This window comes from Lissotriton vulgaris, chromosome 1_1 (genome assembly GCF_964263255.1).
Source record: "Lissotriton vulgaris chromosome 1_1, aLisVul1.2, whole genome shotgun sequence".
NCBI lineage: Eukaryota > Metazoa > Chordata > Amphibia > Caudata > Salamandridae > Lissotriton > Lissotriton vulgaris.
This window is the reverse complement of record NC_141685.1, coordinates 8,276,469-8,296,036: the sequence shown is the minus strand read 5'-3', so window position 1 is coordinate 8,296,036 and position 19,568 is coordinate 8,276,469. Positions and strand designations below refer to the sequence as shown.

Below are 19,568 nucleotides of genomic sequence, written 5' to 3'. Positions count from 1 at the left end.
AGACTAGAAGTAGAACTTTATTCTAAGCCCACAGATAAAAACACCCTTTTACATTATAATAGTTACCATCCCCGCTCCCAAAGAGACAATGTCCCATTTGGACAATTTCTTCGCTTGAGGAGAAATTGTTCCTCTCTTGAAGACTATGCAAAACATGCCAACAAACTAAGTGAAAAACTTCAAGAGAGAGGTTATCCCAAAAAGTTAATCAGGAATTCGTGTAAAAGGGCACGATTTTATAATCGTGACACAATGATACATCCAGACCCTACCCGATCAAGAAAGCCAACGAACGACCAAAAATTAGTTTTTGTTAGCCAATTCTCTAACATCAGTAACAAACTGAAAAACGTGATCCACTCGAGTTGGCATATTCTAAATGATGGTAAGGAAGTCAAATTGGCCAAGCCCATATTTGCTTTTAGACGAAATGAAAATATTCGTCAAAACCTGGTTCATACCTACAGGGAACAGAACCTGAACAACCAATTGACATTGAATGGTAATAAAGCTGTGGGAAACCACAAGTGTAGCAATTGTTCTGTATGTGAAAACTGTATCGTAGGAAAGTCCCTGACTTACAACAACTACACTATGAATTCAAAAACCTTAAACAATTGCAGAAGCAGCAACCTCGTCTATATAATCCTGTGCCCCTGCAAGCTAGCCTATGTAGGAGAAACAGGTAGGGAGATAAGACTGCGCTTGCTAGAACATAGATCCGCCCTGAAAACCAACAAAGAGAATGCACCCCTGGTGGATCATTTCAAACAACTGCAACATAAACATACTGAGTTCTCATGGTTTGTCATTGAGAAAATAACTGGCTCAAAAAGAGGAGGCAACCTGGAGACAAAACGTAAAAACAGGGAGCAGTGGTATATTTCAACTCTAGACACGGTCAACCATGGACTCAACACAAAAGAAGACTGGATGAGAATCGTAACATAGATCAATAAAATTAACAAAAGAACTCCTTAAGACACCTTTGTATATACAGGTACCGCCAGCTGAAATTAACATCTTAGCATTATTAGTGAATTAACATTAAAGCCAAACAACTGACATAAGGTATAGTAATATAAGATTTAGGTCATCCAAATCAAATAAAACAAAATAAGACAAGAACTGTTGAACTTTGCGTGATATAGAAATTAAAAATAAAAACAAGAAGAAATATCAGCCTAGTGTAACCAAAATACAGAAAGCGAAAACCTCTTGGTGATATAATATTTAGATAACAAAATTTAGCAATTAGCACTCGTGGGGGCATATATATTTTTTTCAAGTCCGAAGTAGGAATCATTTGCTATTAACATCAGCCCCGCGATATAGTAACACAGCCTAAAGTTTTGTAATTGCGAACCAAAATAAAGTTTAAAAAAAAAAAGAAAGGGAACTGGCGCTTTCGGCACAACGCTCTTACGAGTCACATGGGGTGGTATTTTTACCATGTGACCCGATGACGAACTTTAAAAGCGACCATCACGCGGAGAGCAGTCGATACTCTCAAAACACAAGTGGTGATCGGTCAGACGCCCTCGAAGAGCAGACCCGGGGATACACGCCGTGTGCGTTTAACAGGTAAGAAAGGGACCCGAGGCAATATAACGATAGTAACAGTTGAGACTGTTTTTCTTAAAACCCGTTCTCACCGTGTAATCATTAAAATTACCAAACTGATGCTAGCATATGCACCTTCTGTATTTGTATACAGCCACGTGTAAAAGTACCCGACTGCCAAACAGACCCCCCCCTTACGGAGACGAAGCCCGTTTGTTAGGTAAGAGTGTACACTGAAATTAAGGTCCGCAAATCACTTGGCTCAGACGGTGTGCGTTTTAAATCAGCCCGTATGGTGTTGCCTAGATAGCCAGAATCGAGTATCGCCTAAAAGCATGAAACCTAAGCATAGAAATCTAATCACAGGCATGCTTTGTATATTCTGTATATTTTTTAACACAGCCTTGAGTAAAACTACGGAGACGAAGCCCGTTTGTTAGGTAAGAGTGTACACTGAAATTAAGGTCCGCAAATCACTTGGCTCAGACGGTGTGCGTTTTAAATCAGCACGGATGGTGTAGCCTAGATAGCCAGAATCGAGTATCGCCTAAAAGCATGAAACCTAAGCATAGAAATCTAATCTCAGGCACGCTTTGTATATTCTGTATATTTTTAACACAGCCTTGAGTAAAACTACCCGGCTGTAAAATAGAAACTGAATCACAGGCACGCTTTGTATATATATTTTTTTAACACAGCCTCGAGTAAAACTACCCGGCTGCAAAACAGAACCCCACCCACGGAGACAAGACCTGTCCTTTAGGTAAGAACGAACAATAAGTCTTAAGTAGAGGATGTATCATTTGGTCAGCAATATATATTAATACACTCTATTTCTATTATATATAAAAAAATATATGTCTTGCAGTATAAAACGTTTCAAAACGGAGGGGAACCATCAAGTCAAGTACGCCGGTTGGCACAGACAAAAAAAAGGTAGATGCAAATTTGATACGTATTCATAGGAGATTTTCCCTGCAATTGATCACTAACGAAGTAACATTTAAGGGGAAACACACCAATTTATTCTCTGCAATTTATGCAGGTTTGGGCCGGTTCTGTCTTTGGATTATTTTCCAAACAGAGAAGTTGCTAAACAAAAGCATTTGAAAACAAAGTTAAGGTAATAAAAGAACGCCCACGAATAAACTAATTAAAAGAATAAAAAAACATCAACATTTGGGCATGCTTTACTTAACGTTATATTCCTCCAAATTTCAGATTGGAGCACAAAAGCTTGATGACTTCACAAGCTATAAGGAACTACACTTGGGGTAGCTCTCTACGAGCAACAGAACCACTCTGGTCAGTGCTCAATATAAATCTATTGGTATGAAAGATAATCGTGTGTGGTTATGCATGGGACAAAAATATGTGGACAACACAAACCAGAAGGTTACATTTGAGTATTGTTGCAATAGTAAAGATAATAGACCACTGTGTAATATATAGGGTCTTTTAGGTATTTTTAAGTTTTGTGTTGAAATATGTGCACTGTCAGTTTTTGTATATACAAAAAAAGAGAGAAACAAATGTACAAAATTTGGGGGGGCGAGTATACATGGGTTTATTAGAAACCTCTCCTTAAGAGCCAGTGGCAGAGTTTGAATAAATCTGTTGAGACAAATCTTTTAGAATAAAGAGTTCGAATAAATCGCTTGAGATATACCCTCTAGAAAGGGGAATGAAAGATGTAAGGGATAAATCAGCAACAAACCAAGTACAGCAAAAAGATCTACATGTAATACATGTCAGTATAACAGTTGCATTGTATTGTATATTTTTGTGCATTAGGATTAACTCTTTCACGTTGTGGAGAATAAAAATATAAATTGGTCCTGAGGAAGGAAGCTGTTATCAAGTTGAAGCTTCCGAAACGCGTCGACGCTATAACCTAAATTCATATTCGGCGTTGCCAACAACAATCCTGGTTCAAAGGAACAACATTCCTTCCACTGTTGACAAACCAGATGTCCGAAATGAAACGATAAAGACAGATAGTAGTGTCTTTCATAAATTTCTCCACATCCACGTTAGGTGGCCCTGACTGTGTTTTTATATTTTGTATAGTTTTGGGGTATCGTCGTACTATATATGTTTTTAATTGATAAACTTGTCGATAAATTGTGTAACCGATATATTTTTAATAAATTGTACCTTTTTTATAACTTGTTTGTATATGTTCCTTCTTGGTAAGTGTTTTAGTTCCACAAAATGAATGGTGTGATTTATGGTTGTAAGATTGAATCCTGATCTAGTAACAGGTTATAATATCTCCCAGTGGGAAAATCTTTTGTTTTACTGAACAGTATATTGGCGCTCCATTTCCCTCTGGGTAATTAAGAGCCCCTCTCTTCTTGTTTACACCGAACATCGGCCTGGGCCAGATCACGCCAACGCGGATGGCCTGTCCCGCTTTTTCCGCCTCGACGAGGAGAGTCCCCAAGAGGATGGGTGACTCTCCCCGCCTTCAGCTGGGGGGGACACATGTTGGACAGGCCACATAAAGGGCCCGCTCCCCCTCTGCCCGACCAGGCCCGAGCCCGGTCCCTCAAGTGTCACACACCACCACTTCACGGTTGCCGTCCCCTCCGGGACCCCTGCCTCTGAACATATCGACCTCATGGGCCTGATCCACTACTGGCCCGCACGCCCAAACCTGGGCGCCATCTTGGACACTACACCACGAGGCCGCGTGGCCTCCGATCGACCCTAACCCTGGGCCTGGCCAGGCCCCCGACATCCCGGCACCACCATCCACCCAGGAGGTGAGCGGACTACTTGGCAGGTCAATGGGAGAAAGAGGTGTCGATGGCTCTCCCCCGCCAAGTAACGATCGCCCCCAACCTCCCCGGGCGCTGGCTCCACCCCCCTGCTGGGTGTCTGAACTCCCTCATCCCGGACCTCCCGACCTCCAAGTGCGAGGGTCCGGACATCAAAGGGCATCAGCCCTATAACTGGGGCAGCTCCAGAGCAGGAAGGCAGTTGTATCCTGGAGTCGAGAGACGCAGAGAAGAACTCATCCTTGCCGGACTACTGGCGCTGCCGTAGCCCTGCCTTGCGAACTATCGTCCTGCCTGCTGGCGCTGCCGCAACCTTCATAACCTTCATCGTCGTCGGGACCTGCTGGCGTGGCCGCGGACCGTTTGTAACTACCATCTTCATCGGGACCTGCTGGCTCTGCCGCGGACCGTCGCTTCCTTTCATCCACCTCGGGACCTGCTGGCTCCGCCGCGGCCCGATCATCTAGAACGCCGAGCTCGAGGATTGAGAGCTATTTCATCCATTGGTAACAAGACTGTCCCGCTACCCTTTTCCCAATCCAGAGACCAGAATCGAGGGGACACCGGAGTCCAGACCTCCTTGTATCATTTTACCGTACTTGAAGAATTGCCTATAAAGTATCATTGAACCTTAACCTGGTGTGGTGTACGTCTGTGGGGGGGGGAAGTTACTTGTCTGTACGTTCGCTGGAGGCGGCTCTCCCCGGAGACCTCTCCCCTTATCCTCGGCCGACCCTCCCGGTCCGTCTAACACACCTCATAAGGCGTAAGGCCGGTTCGTGAGTGGGGTACTGATCTAAGAGAAAGCAGTGCCAGCGGCAAAGCATCTGGCCACTTCAACGATGTAGACGCTACAATTTTGGCCAGCTTAAGCTTCAACGTAGCATTGTACCGCTCGACCAAACCTGCTGACTGAGGGTGGAATACAGCGTGGAATTTCTGCTGAATCCCTAACCCCTTCAGTACATATTCCACAATCTTTCCAACAAAATGGGGCCCATTATCGCTCCACAAAAATTTGCAAACTCCAAAGCGAGGAAAGAATTCCTTAAGCAACACCTTAGCTGTCGTCAAAGCCGTATTGTCTTTCGTGGGGTAGGCCTCAACCCATTTGCTAAAAGCACACACCACCACTAGGACGTACTTCAGGTTATTGCAGCGCTCGAGTTGGATGTAGTCCATTTGAAGCACTTCAAATGGTGCCGAAGGTGGAACGAAACCTCCTTTCGGAGTATGGGTCCCCTTTCCAGGATTGTGTTGCAAACACACCAGGCAGGTCTGCACTACTCTCGTTGCAGTATTAGCAATCTCGGGATGTTCCCAAACTCGCGTTAAAAGCCGAGTGATTGCCAGAGCCCCGACATGAGCCAGTCCATGTGTCATCTGGACCATCGCCTGTAAGTAAGCCGCAGGCAATTTCCACTTCTCCATGTCTTTGCTTCTCCAACAACCCTCATCATCTAGTACCCCGTCTGCTGCCCAAGCCGCAAGTTCAGATTCAGTAGCTGATTTTTGAATATCCAATATTTCTGCTCTAGCATCATTCCATCGCTCAGCCTGTGATTGTACCACATACATGGGGGAGCTAGTTCGGGACATAGCCGTTTGTCTGGCTATGCTGTCTGCAAAGGCATTCCCTTGACCCACTTTTGCCGTAATCTTTTTATGGGCACTGCACTTCACTATCGCTACTTTCTTAGGGCCAAGCAATGCATTTAGGAGATCACGCACTAACTCTCCATGCATAATGTGCTCTCCGTGTGATGTCAGAAACCCACGTTCCCTCCAAAGTAGCCCGAAGTCATGGGCCACTCCAAAGGCATACCGGCTGTCCGTGTATATGTTCACACATAATCCAGCACTTAATTCGCAGGCTCTTGTTAAAGCTATCAGCTCTGCTGCCTGAGCCGACTTTTGTGGTATCCTAGCTGTTTCTACCACTGTCTTAAGTGTCGTGATCGCCTATGCTGCGGAAGTCGTGCCGTCTGGCAGCCTCAAACACGATCCATCAACCCACAGTTCCCCATCCACATCTGGAAGTGGCACATCCTGTAAGTCAACACGACCCTTTGTCTGTTCCTCGGTCAGGAAAACACAGTCATGGTGTTTTTCTTCCTGACCCTCCTCGGCCGGATAGGGCAATAAAGTGGCAGGGTTCAAAGTAGCGCATCTTTTCAGTGTAATATGTGGCGCCAAGAGTGTCAGCTCGTATCCTGTTAGCCGTGCACTCGTGAGATATTGGGTCTTGGTTTGGTTTAACAGGGCATCTACTGCGTGAGGAACTAACACCAACAATTTGTGTGATAACACTATTCCCTCACTCTGTCGTATGGCTACTGCAGTTGCTGCTACCGCTCGAAAACACCCGGGCAACCCTCGCGCTACAGGGTCCAAAATGGCAGAGAAGTATGCACATGGTCTCTGCTTATCCCCGTGTAATTGTACTAACACTGACAACGCGCACCCATCATTCTCATGCACGTACAATGTGAAAAGTTTCGTATAGTCTGGTGTACCTAACACGGGTGCGGAACAAAGGGCCTGCCTCAACTGCTCAAAAGCTTTCTGACATTCATCTGTCCACTCAAGAGGCATTGGTGTGGCTTTGGACAGTAATGCTAGCAAAGGTTTTATGATATGCGAAAAACCCATGATCCATTGCCTACAAAAGGACGTCAACCCTATAAAGGCACGTACATCTCTCTGCGTGCGGGGGACTGGTGTGTCTAAAATTGCTTGAACTCGATCAGATGTTAATGCACGCCCCTCCTTAGACAACAGATGACTGAGGTAGGTCACCTGGGGTCTACAGTATTGAAGCTTTTTCTTAGAAACCTTGTGATTGTTTTGTGCCAAAAAGGAAAGCAACGCAAGTGTGCTCTGTTCACATTGTGCATAAGAGTCAGCGGCAAGCAGAAGGTCATCCACGTACTGGATGAGCGCAACGCCAGACTGCAATTTAAACGAATCTAGCTGCCTTTTCAAAGCCTGGCTGTAGATGCTAGGACTTTCAGTATATCCTTGGGGAACACGACAAAATCTATACGATTTATTATTGAGCGTAAAACCAAACAAATATCTGCTATCAGGATGAACAGGGATGGAAAAGAACGCATTCTTTAAGTCAATAACACTAAAGGTGGTGGCTGTCGGTGGAACCAAGGTAAGCAAGGTCGTAATATCAGACACCACCGGGTATTGTGGAATGACAATTTTGTTGATCTCTCGCAAATCGATAATAAATCGATAGATTTTGCCATCAGTGTCTCTCTTAAGAATCAGAAGAATAGGACTGTTACAAACATTATAAGGGACCTCCTCCACAACCCCTGCAGAAATCAAATCCTGAACAATATGTATTAATGCAATTTCACCTTCTCTCGAAATCTTATACTGTGGCACTCGTGGTAGAGGGGCCCCCTCCTTAACAGTAATGTGTATTGGTGGAATACGCATCTCTCCCACATCCGTATCTGAGGTCGCCCACAACGTATGCGGCAGAGAGGCCAAAGCTGGACTGTCTAAAATAGCATAAAATCTGTCAGGGTCAGGTTAATTGTCATTCAGGATAACCCGCACTCCCTCTGGAGCGCAACGTATTGTCGCTCGAAAATATTTAAGCAAATCAATGCCCAGGATATTATCTGGGGTATGGGGTGATAACAAAAATTGGCCAAAACTAAAGTATTTGTCTATGCATAGTGCAAGGGGCTTGGACAATGGGCTGGGGGAGGGTGTGCCATCAAACCCTACACACGTAATCATTTCGCCGGACAGGGGAGCCCTCGGAACCAAGTTTTTCGACAAAGCGCTACGAGTAGCTCCTGTGTCGACTAGAAACTGATCAGTAGAACCCAGAATGCCCGCTGTTACATATGGACCTTGCTGATCTACCGGCACTTCAACTGATTCCTTACCCCATCCTACGCAATCCTATGCATGCACATAATCCTGATGTTCCACATTCTCTCCTTCCGAAATCTGATATTGGTTCCGTCTATCAAACGTATTTCGTTCATCCTGGCCACGGCCCCTCTCCTCAACCTGTCTACGATCACCTCCGCCACCCCTCGCTCCAGTATAACCTCCTCTCGACCTTCCACTTCCTCGACCACGCTGACTACGCTGTTCACGAAGTACCGGACAATCTTCGGCCCAATGCCCAAACTCCTTACAATAAGCACACTGATCCTCCGCAATATCCGTACGACCATACGATGCGTTTCCTCCACCTCGTCTACCTCTATCATTCCCTCTACCCTGTGTTCCCCGAACTTGCGCCAACATCACCTTCGTTTTCAATTCCTTCGCCTTTTTCTCTACACTTTCTTTAGCCTCCACTTCCTGTCGCTCATAATACTGAGCCATAGTTAACAAGGACGCAGGGATCGCCGTGGCCCAGGAACTTTCACTCGACTTCAATCGTTTTGCAATCTCTGGTAGGAGATTAGCTACATACTTATCTACAAACAAATGCCGGCCCGTATCGTCTGTCAAAGATTGACCACTGTAATCATGAAATGCTTCCTCGAAGCGTGTAAAGAAATCTGAAACCGTTTCATCGGGTTTCTGCTTGCACGATGTTAGCATAGTCCAATCAATCTTTTTGGAGGGAACAAGCGTTTTTAATTTATTCAAGATAGCTGCCGGCAGATCTAGAATTAACTGGCAAGGCTTACAGGCTGGTTCTCTATCTAAATCTGCAGCATTTATTTCCTTCCATGTTCCCCCCAATATCGTTTCGTCATTATTTTTACGAATCTGCCTCCACATATCAGGTGGTAATATTAGCCCAAAAAACAAATCTATATCCACAAGAGTCATCACACAAGATGATATAGCCCCCTCCACCCCCTCATAAAATGCCTCCGGATTCTTCCGAAGATCAGGTAGAGAATTTTTCAATGCCATGACATCTGCTCTATTCCACGGCGTATATACCCAATTATACAAAAAATACCCTTTCGCATCCTTCGATAATTTATCATCATCCGTACCTTCCCCTTTTGGTGGAACATACAAAGGTGCGGCTTCACGCATAGGCATAACATGCAATGCAAAACTCTTATCTGAACCACGGAGAGAACACTCTTTGGCCTGCCCATTTGTCTCCAATTCGGCCTCCTTTTGGCTCTTTTTCCGTTCCTCCCTCAATCGGATTGTCTCATCCCGCAGCTTGATCAATTGCGCAAACAGGTCATCAACATCTGAAAGATCAAAATCACCTTTAGTCAAATTTTCACGATACACTGACAATGCTTTGGGCTCAAACGTATCAGAAAGGTCACGATATGCGCCTACAACTTCATCCGCCAGACTAGACAAAAAGTACATCAATTCAAGATCCGACCACCCTTTCTTTTCTGTTAACAATTGCTCCTGAGTAATACTACGCTTATTCACTTTACGAGCCGAACTGCGTAGGTGAGCGGACCTCTCCGCAGTGAACCTGAGAGCGGATATACCCTTCTTGTCCGACTTATCCCGTCCGTCGTCCCCTGAATCCTCATCCGGAGCCGTCGGCGAAACATACGGAGGCGGTGACCGTTCTAACAAAGAAAAATCATCAATTTCATTATTAAGGACAGGATAAAGTGGTCGGCGAATAGGAAATTGACCAGTCGTTTGCAATTTACGTTCCCGTTCCTCCCTTTCTTTCTTCTCCTGAGCCTCCTTTTCCTCAAGCTGTAAAGCCTTATCCCGAGCAGCCTTACGCTGCTCTTTGTCCGCCAAGGCAACTTCACGCTTCATTCGCTCACGCGCCGCTTTCTCCCACATTCGCACACAATCAAACATATTTTGTCTAGACCTACGTTGAAACAAACATTGCTCTACAAATTGGATTTTACTTAAATCAAACGACCCGTGTAGAGGCCATTGCAATTCAGGATCGGCCTTGGTGTACTTATGCCATAATTTACTGTACATAATAGGGGGAAGGCCAAATTGTATATACATATCCCTATTTGGTGTTCCCTCTGGGGGAGCCGGCTGTGCTTCTGCTAATCTAATTGAGGTACCTTCTCCAAGACAACACATTCCTCGGAGTGTGCTGAAAACAGGCATGTTCAAAAAGTATCACGAAAACGTGACACCACACAAAATGGCACTTACAGTTCTTCACATAAGTGTGCCGCTCAGGGGAAAAAACAAAGTTAGAGAAACATCTCTACATGCCTGCCTATGTGAAGTGCACTACACATATAAGTTCAAAGATCACAAATTCACAATGTTAGCTAACTCAAATCAAAGACGTAGATCGTAGGACTTCGGCAAGCGTCCAAGGACTGCCTTACCGATCACAAATCACAGAATTTCAGTAAGCATCCAAAAACTACCTTACCGAACACAAATCATAGGACCTCAGTAAGCGTCCGAAGACTACCTTACCGATCACAAAGCTTACCCAAATTCCCAAATGTCCAGATTCCAACTGCCAAGGTCTTGTAAGCCAAATCAGCCAAACGGCACTTTCTCAGTGATGCAGACACTTCGGAAACTCAGTCGGAGACCGGCGCCACCTGGAAGGTCAGATCGGAAGGAAAGGAAAAAACACCGTGGCAGCCAAGACTCGGGTCACTCGTGGCAGCGCGCGTCCATGGCGAGTTTCCAAGCCTTCGTCACGACCTTTCCTTCGGGCATCCGAGTCGCCGATGAGTCCCTTCGTGGTCGCCAATTGAAGTAATTCGGGGTTCCCAAGGCCTACACACTCCAGAGATAACCCACTTACACTCAAGAACTGTTGGCACGGAAACTGTAAAAGGCAAAGAACAAATTTATTAAGACCCCATGGGGTGGTGGTACACTCAAACAGCACCCTTCGGTAATGCAAGAGGTATCACACCGAACACCGGTGTGACCCCGTTTATATACAGTTTTGGGGCAATAAAAGATAGGCGGCACGAGTTAAGACACATTTTAAGGACATATATGGTCATGTTTCGGAATACTGCCAGCTCATTGGAGGGGCACAACTCTGCTGGTCAGTTTGGTGCACATTCCAGAAGGTTTACGGGTCAGTAGGAACTGCACATGTGCGGCTTGACCAGTACTAAAAATAGCCTGTTGCTGGGCAGATAGAAGTGGTCAGCGGAACGGACAACGGACTAAAGGGCACGCCAGCCACGAGGCCGCTCATGATCTAAGATGGCCGCTGCAACATTCAAATGGCGTTTTCATATATAGCCAAGTTAAGGAGGACAACGTGTAGGTTCAGCTAATCGCTAATGCGGCCGGGCCAATTACAACAACAGGACACAACCTATTTAGGTGCAAGAGACAGCTCTCCCTCTCATCCTTCTCAGGATGGCCCATTAGGATGTGGATGGCCCATCAGTCACACCTAAACTCCCTTTTTGCATGGCTGTCTGTTGGACAGGCCACATGAAGGGCCGCTCTCCCCCGGCCCAACCAGACCTGAGTACCGTCACGCAAGTACCACACACCACCATTGCACGTCTTCTGTCCCCTCAGGGCCCCTGCCCTCGAGCACGTTAACCTCGTGGGGCCGATCCACTGCCGGCCCACGCGCCCAGTCTGGGCCGCCATCTTGGACACTTCACCACGAGGCCGCCTGGCCCCCGATCGACCTCAACCCTGGGCCTGGCCCGGCCTCAGACATTCCGGCACCACCCTCCACCCAGGAGGTGAGCGGGCTACTTGGCAAGTCAATGGGAGGAAGAGGTGCCGATGGCTCTCCCCCGCCAAGTGCCGCTCGCCCATCGCCTCCCCGGGCGCTGGCTCCACCCCCCTGCTGGGTGTCTGGACTCCCTCATCCCGGACCTCCCGACCTCCAAGTGCGAGGGTCCGGACATCAAAGCACGCCAGCCCTATAACTGGGGCAGCTCCAGAGCAGGAAGGCAGTTGTATCTTGGAGTCGAGAGACGTAAAGAGGAACTCATCCTAGACGGACTACTGGCGCTGCCGTAGCTCTGTCTTGTGCACCATCGTCCTGCCTGTTGGCGCTGCCACAGCCTTCGTAACCTTCATCCTTCATCGTCGTCGGGATCTGCTGGCGTGGCCGCGGACCGTTGTAACCGTCATCTTCACCGGGACCTGCAGGCTCCGCCGCGGACCGTCATTTTCCTTCGTCCATCTCGGGACCTGCTGGCTCCGCCGCGGCCCGATCATCTAGAACGCCGAGCTCGAGGATTGAGAGCTATATCCACTTCCTGGTAACAAGACTGTCCCGCTACCCCTTTCCTAAACCAGAGACTAGAACCGAGGGGACCCCTGAGTCCAGACCTCCTTGTATCATCTCATCGTAACCTAAGAATTGCATATAAAGTCTCGTTATACGTCAATCTTGTGTGGTGTCCATCTGTGGGGGGGAAGTTGCTTGTCTGTACAGTCGTTGGAGACGGCTCTCCCCGGAGACCTCTCCCCGTAACCTCGGCCGACCCTCCCGGTCCGTCTAACATTGGTGGCCAGCGGCGCGATCCGAATCACCGCATAACGTACAGAGAGTAGCTCACCCCACAACGAAACCACAATGACAACTAAAGAAAGCGGATCAACCGAGAAGTTCCAAATGGAGAAACTAGAGGAGTACAGCCACCGTGAACTAAAACAATTCTGCATCGAACTGGGTATCGCTACCACCGGGCTAAGCACCAAAGACGATTTTAAGCATGCCCTAGAATCTTGGGCAGAGACCGGGGCTGCCGGAACCCCCGATCAAAGCACCGCGGAAAAAACCACCACGGCCCCTGAAGGGCAAAGAACGGGTCTCTCGCAAGACGAGATCCAGGAAAGAGAAAGAAACCGACTACACGAGCTAGAAATGGCCCGACTCAAGATGGACGTGGAACTCAAGTTGGCCGAACAAAAAATCAACTTAGAGCACCTGCGTCTCCGAGAAGAAAGAGAGGAGAAACAGAGACAAAGGGAGCTCGAGGAAAAGAAACTGGCGTACGAACACGAACGGAACCTAGCCGAGATCAACCTGCGCAAGCAGAATAAAGAGTTAGGGGTGTCCGAGCGACCCCACACCTCAGGGACCACGGAGAAAAAAGTACACATCCCCAAGGATGTTGTCCGAGAATATTTCCGAGAGGACGACATCCAGCAATTGTTTAAAGCCTATGAAATCGCTATGACTGCACACCGGATCGATAGGAGCGATTGGGGAGCCGGTCTATGGGGGAGATTCCTCAATGAGGGCCGCGATACACTGCTACAGCTCCCGGACCACCAGATGACCTCCTATGACCATATGAAAGCGGCACTCCTCACCCGCTATGGCCTCACACCCGAGATGTACCGTCAGAGGTTCCGAGACTGCACCCGCATCCCGGGTACAACTTGGGTGGACTATGTAACGTACTTTAGCCGAGCTTTCGAAGGCTGGATCAGAGGAAGCAACGTCACGACCTACGAACAACTGTTCAATCTGATGGTGTGGGAGCATCTGTCGAACAATTGCTTCATTGAACTACGCCAGCACCTCCTCGACAGCAAGTTAACGGATCCACGGCAGCTCGCAGCCGAAGCTGACCGGTGGGAGATCACCAGAGTGGGCCGGAATGGGTCCTACGAGCAGAACCGGAACAACCATGGTCAGCACCGACCAAGAGGAGGAGGAGGGGGCCAAGGACGAGGAAGAGACAACGCTCAGGTCGCCCCCGCTACCAGCACCACCCCCCCGGCCAACCGGGGCAGCACCCCGGCGCGACCGGGGTACAGAGCCAATGTCACGTGTCACCGATGCCAACGAGTCGGCCACTATGCAAACGACCCAAGCTGCCCGCAGTACCAGAGTCCAAGACCCCGCCAAGTGGCCGCTGCGGCCCTAGGGGAAGAGCAGATCTCCGAGGAACAGGAAACATACGAACAAGAGCATCAAGAATGGGAGCCAGCCGCCATGACTCTCGCATGCTTAGGGGGAAAAGACATGGTCCCGCGGGTCCCCCTACCCGCTAACACCCAGAAGTACAGCCAATGGGTGAGCATCAATGGACACCGGGCCGAAGCCCTTCGTGACACCGGGGCCAGTGTAACAGCCGTCCGCTGTCACCTGGTGACCCCAGAACAGTATCTACCGAACATTCTCTGCCCTGTACGATCAGCCGATAACTCGGAAAGTCTGTGTCGGATGGCCTGCGTCCCCTTCGAATGGGGAGGGGTCTCCGGCATGTTGAAGGTAACAGTCCGAGACGATGCCCCCGTAGACTGCCTCCTCGGAAATGACCTTGAGAGCTCCCCGTGGGCAGCCGTGGAGCGAAGAGAACACCTGGGGATGTTAGGCGTTCCGGACTGGGCGTGCGTCACCACCCGGTCCATGGCCGCCCGTGCCAACCATCGCCCAGAAGAACCAGAATGGCCGGCGCCACCGCCTCCGGTCGCCCCAGCCGAAACCACCGACCATGACATCCCCCTCGAACCAGCTCAACCTTCCGACCTCGCTAACCTCGACCAGTGGGCCCAAGAGGGGGGGCCCACGCAAGAACAATTTCGCCAAGAACAGAAGACCTGTCCCTCCCTCGAGGGACTCCGCCAGCAAGCGCTCGCCCAAAGCGCAGGGGATACCTCCGGAACTCATTGGGTCTACTGGGACAATGATCTGCTGTACAGCGAGCAAAGAATAGCCGAGCTGGGGGCCAACCGAGTACTAGTAGTGCCCCACCGCTTTAGAGACTTTCTGCTAAACCTGGCCCACGATGTCCCCCTGGCAGGGCACCTGGGACAAGATAAAACCTACAGTCGCCTAGTGACCCACTTCTTCTGGCCCAAAATGAGGAACGATGTGCACCAGCATTGCCGATCTTGCCCCACGTGCCAAGCCAGTGGAAAGAGCGGCCGCAAACTAAAGGCCCCCTTGCAACCTTTTCCTGTAGTCACTACTCCATTTGAGAGGGTCGGAATAGACATTGTGGGGCCCCTGGACCCCCGCACAAAACAAGGCCATCGATTCATCTTGGTGCTAGTAGACCACGCCACCCGCTACCCTGAGGCTGTTCCTCTGCGGACTGTGACAGCCCCGGTAGTCGGCCGGGCTCTGATGGGGATCTTCTCCCGTGTGGGTTTCCCCCGAGAAGTCGTCAGCGACAGGGGCACGAACTTTATCTCGAAATACATGAAATCCCTCTGGCAACAGTGCGGGGTCACCTACCGATTCACGACCCCCTATCACCCCCAAGGGAACGGACTTGTTGAGCGGTTCAACCGCACGCTAAAGGGGATGATCGGGGGGTTGGAAGAGCCCCTCCGTCGCCAGTGGGATGTGCTGCTGCCGTGCCTCCTCTTCGCCTACCGAGAGGTCCCTCAGAAATCCCTAGGCTTCAGCCCATTTGAACTGCTATATGGACACCCAGTGCGGGGGCCGCTCAGCCTAGTCAAAGAGGGCTGGGAGATGCCCCCGTTAAAGAACCCTCCAGATGTCTTCCGGTACCTCCTCACCCTCCGCAACCAGACCCGGCGGTTCAGAGAACTAGCGAAAGCCAACCTAGAGGCCAGTCAAGAGGACATGAAAAAATGGTATGACCAGAATGCCTCATCCATTGAATTCGAACCTGGCCAACAGGTATGGGTAATGTCCCCCACGGAGCCATGCGCTCTACAAGACAAATGGACGGGGCCCTTCAAAGTAATCGAGCGCAAGGGTCCTGCCACCTATCTCATCGACATGGAATCCTCCCGGAACCCTCTCCGGGTCCTCCACGCTAACAGACTAAAACCCCACTTTGTACGAACAGAACTCAGCCTCCTGATGGCCACAGACAATGGGGTTGAAGAAGACTCCGAGCCTCTCCCCGACCTCCTGCGGACTCAGGAGCAAGACGGCTCCGTGGATGGGGTCCGACTCTCGGAGACCCTCACCAGAGAACAACGCCAAGAGTGTCAAGCCCTCCTGTCACAGTTCGCCAGTCTGTTCTCCCTCACCCCAGGTGTCACTTCCTGGTGTGTGCACGATGTGGACACCGGGGACAGCCCTCCTATCCGCCACCGGGCCTACCGCGTGCCAGATCGGGTACGGGCCTGCATCCAGGCAGAAGTAGCCAAGATGCTCACGCTCGGGGTCATCGAGCCCTCAGACAGTCCCTGGGCCAGCCCTGTCGTACTGGTCCCCAAAGCAGCTGCCCCCGGCACCACACCAGAACTCCGGTTCTGCGTCGACTACCGGGGCTTGAATGCGGTCACCAGAACAGACGCACATCCCATCCCCCGGGCAGATGAACTGGTCGACCGAATGGGAGCTGCCCGCTACCTCAGCATCTTCGACCTGACAGCAGGCTATTGGCAGATCGGCCTCACACACCGAGCGCAAGAACGTTCTGCCTTCTCCACCCCCGATGGCCATTACCATTTCACGGTCATGCCCTTCGGCATGAAGAATGCCCCAGCAACATTCCAACGGCTCGTCAATCAGGTCCTGGCGGGGCTCGAAGGATTCAGCGCCGCCTACCTAGACGACATCGCGGTATACAGCCACCATTGGACCGAGCACCTCCACCACCTCCGAGCAGTGCTGCAAGCCCTTCAGCGAGCTGGCCTCACGATCAAGGGCAGCAAGTGTCAAATTGGACAAGGGTCTGTAACCTACCTCGGACACCAGGTGGGAAGCGGCCTAGTGGCCCCTCTACAGCTGAAAATTGCCGCCATCCAGGACTGGCAGCCCCCCATCACCCAAACCGAGGTATGAGCCTTCCTGGGCCTCACGGGCTATTACCGAAGGTTCGTGAAAGACTATGGTACCATAGTGGGGCCCCTCACAGAACTCACGTCAAAGAATCAGCCCAAGAAGGTCAACTGGACCCCAGAGTGTCAAACTGCATTCGAACAATTGAAGGCCGCCATGTGTTCCGCTCCTGTGCTCCAGGCCCCAGACTACAGCCGGGAGTTCGTCGTCCAGACGGACGCCTCCGACCAGGGCATTGGGGCGGCCCTGTCTCAAATGAACACCGAAGGCCTTGATCAACCGGTGGCCTTCATCAGCCGGAGGCTCCTACCACGGGAGCAACGCTGGAGCACCATAGAGAGGGAAGCCTTCGCTGTGGTATGGGCCCTCAAGAAGCTCCGGCCCTACCTTTTTGGCACCCACTTTCGGGTGCAGACCGACCACCGACCCCTGCAGTGGCTGATGCATATGCGGGGGGAAAACCCAAAGTTGCTACGCTGGTCCATCTCCTTGCAAGGTATGGACTTCACCGTCGAACACCGGCCTGGGCCAGATCACGCCAACGCGGATGGCCTGTCCCGGTTTTTCCGCCTCGACGAGGAGAGTCCCCAAGAGGATGGGTAACTCTCCCCGCCTTCAGCTGGGGGGGACGCATGTTGGACAGGCCACATGAAGGGCCGCTCTCCCCCGGCCCAACCAGACCTGAGTACCGTCACGCAAGTACCACACACCACCATTGCACGTCTTCTGTCCCCTCAGGGCCCCTGCCCTCGAGCACGTTAACCTCGTGGGGCCGATCCACTGCCGGCCCACGCGCCCAGTCTGGGCCGCCATCTTGGACACTTCACCACGAGGCCGCCTGGCCCCCGATCGACCTCAACCCTGGGCCTGGCCCGGCCTCAGACATTCCGGCACCACCCTCCACCCAGGAGGTGAGCGAGCTACTTGGCAAGTCAATGGGAGGAAGAGGTGCCGATGGCTCTCCCCCGCCAAGTGCCGCTCGCCCATCGCCTCCCCGGGCGCTGGCTCCACCCCCCTGCTGGGTGTCTGGACTCCCTCATCCCGGACCTCCCGACCTCCAAGTGCGAGGGTCCGGACATCAAAGCACGCCAGCCCTATAACTGGGGCAGCTCCAGAGCAGGAAGGCAGTTGTATCTTGGAGTCGAGAGACGTAAAGAGGAACTCATCCTAGACGGACTACTGGCGCTGCCATAGCTCTGTCTTGTGCACCATCGTCCTGCCTGTTGGCGCTGCCACAGCCTTCGTAACCTTCATCCTTCATCGTCGTCGGGATCTGCTGGCGTGGCCGCGGACCGTTGTAACCGTCATCTTCACCGGGACCTGCAGGCTCCGCCGCGGACCGTCATTTTCCTTCGTCCATCTCGGGACCTGCTGGCTCCGCCGCGGCCCGATCATCTAGAACGCCGAGCTCGAGGATTGAGAGCTATATCCACTTCCTGGTAACAAGACTGTCCCGCTACCCCTTTCCTAAACCAGAGACTAGAACCGAGGGGACCCCTGAGTCCAGACCTCCTTGTATCATCTCATCGTAACCTAAGAATTGCATATAAAGTCTCGTTATACGTCAATCTTGTGTGGTGTCCATCTGTGGGGGGGAAGTTGCTTGTCTGTACAGTCGTTGGAGACGGCTCTCCCCGGAGACCTCTCCCCGTAACCTCGGCCGACCCTCCCGGTCCGTCTAACACTGTCTATAGGGAATGCACAAAGTCCAGCTGTCACCCACCCCAGACGTGTATTCAGAGAGAGGCAGAAGGAACTAAATGGCTAAAGTAGGTAAATCCCAACTTTCTAAAAAAGTGTAGCTTAAAATCCAACATCACCACAAGTTGTGATTTTACAATTGTAAGTCCATTGACATCAAATTTGAGAAGCCTATCTCTTCACATTTGGGAATTATTGAAGGATTGGATCTAAGCTAGAGCCCGATAGGTGTTTAGAATCAGTTGTAAAAGTGCATTGTATGGACTGAGCTTGACTTTGAATTGATTATTATTGCTGTGTCAGGTTACCTCTTGTATCGTTCCAAACTCCTAAATACTTAATCCAATAATGTATCAAGATCTTGCTTCTCCAGTTCCAGGCCTCTTTTTTGTTGACCCTTTTGCAATCAATAACTACTTTAGTTTTTATGAAGCTCACTTCCAGGCCTTTTGACCTACTGTATTCCTCTAACTTACTTATTAGCCGTTGGAGGCCCACTTTTGTTTTTCACTTAACATAACCAAGCCATTTGCATACAGGAGGTTGATATTAACTCTCATCCCAGTTTTGGCGGAAGAGAGTTCACGAGATCCAAAGCCAGTGTGAGATCTGATCTAAAAAGGTTGAATATCAAGGAGGACGAAGACACAGCCCTGTTTGAGCCTTGCTGTTCTATGGACCTTCCATAATTACGTTCACCTAATTTTATCCTTATCCATGTATTGGCGTATAAGAGTTTTATTGCCCTTAACAGTATCTCTGGAATAGACCATGATTGCAGTTTTTTTCCATAATCGACTTCCCGGGATCCAGTCAAGAGCTGTGTCAAAGTCAAGAAAGTTAATCAATCAATCAATCAGGCGTTGGTAAAGTGCTCTACTCAC

At 50.0% G+C, this 19,568-nt stretch overlaps 1 long non-coding RNA gene across 1 annotated transcript; it reads left to right on the top strand.

Moving 5' to 3' along the window:
- Positions 1 to 1,687: 1,687 nt before the first annotated feature.
- LOC147736944 (uncharacterized) lies at positions 1,688 to 2,819 on the top strand. Its single transcript, XR_015299280.1, has 5 exons — positions 1,688 to 1,783; positions 2,262 to 2,326; positions 2,432 to 2,499; positions 2,609 to 2,686; positions 2,785 to 2,819. It is a non-coding gene; the product is annotated as an uncharacterized LOC147736944 (long non-coding RNA).
- The last annotated feature ends 16,749 nt before the right edge of the window (positions 2,820 to 19,568 follow it).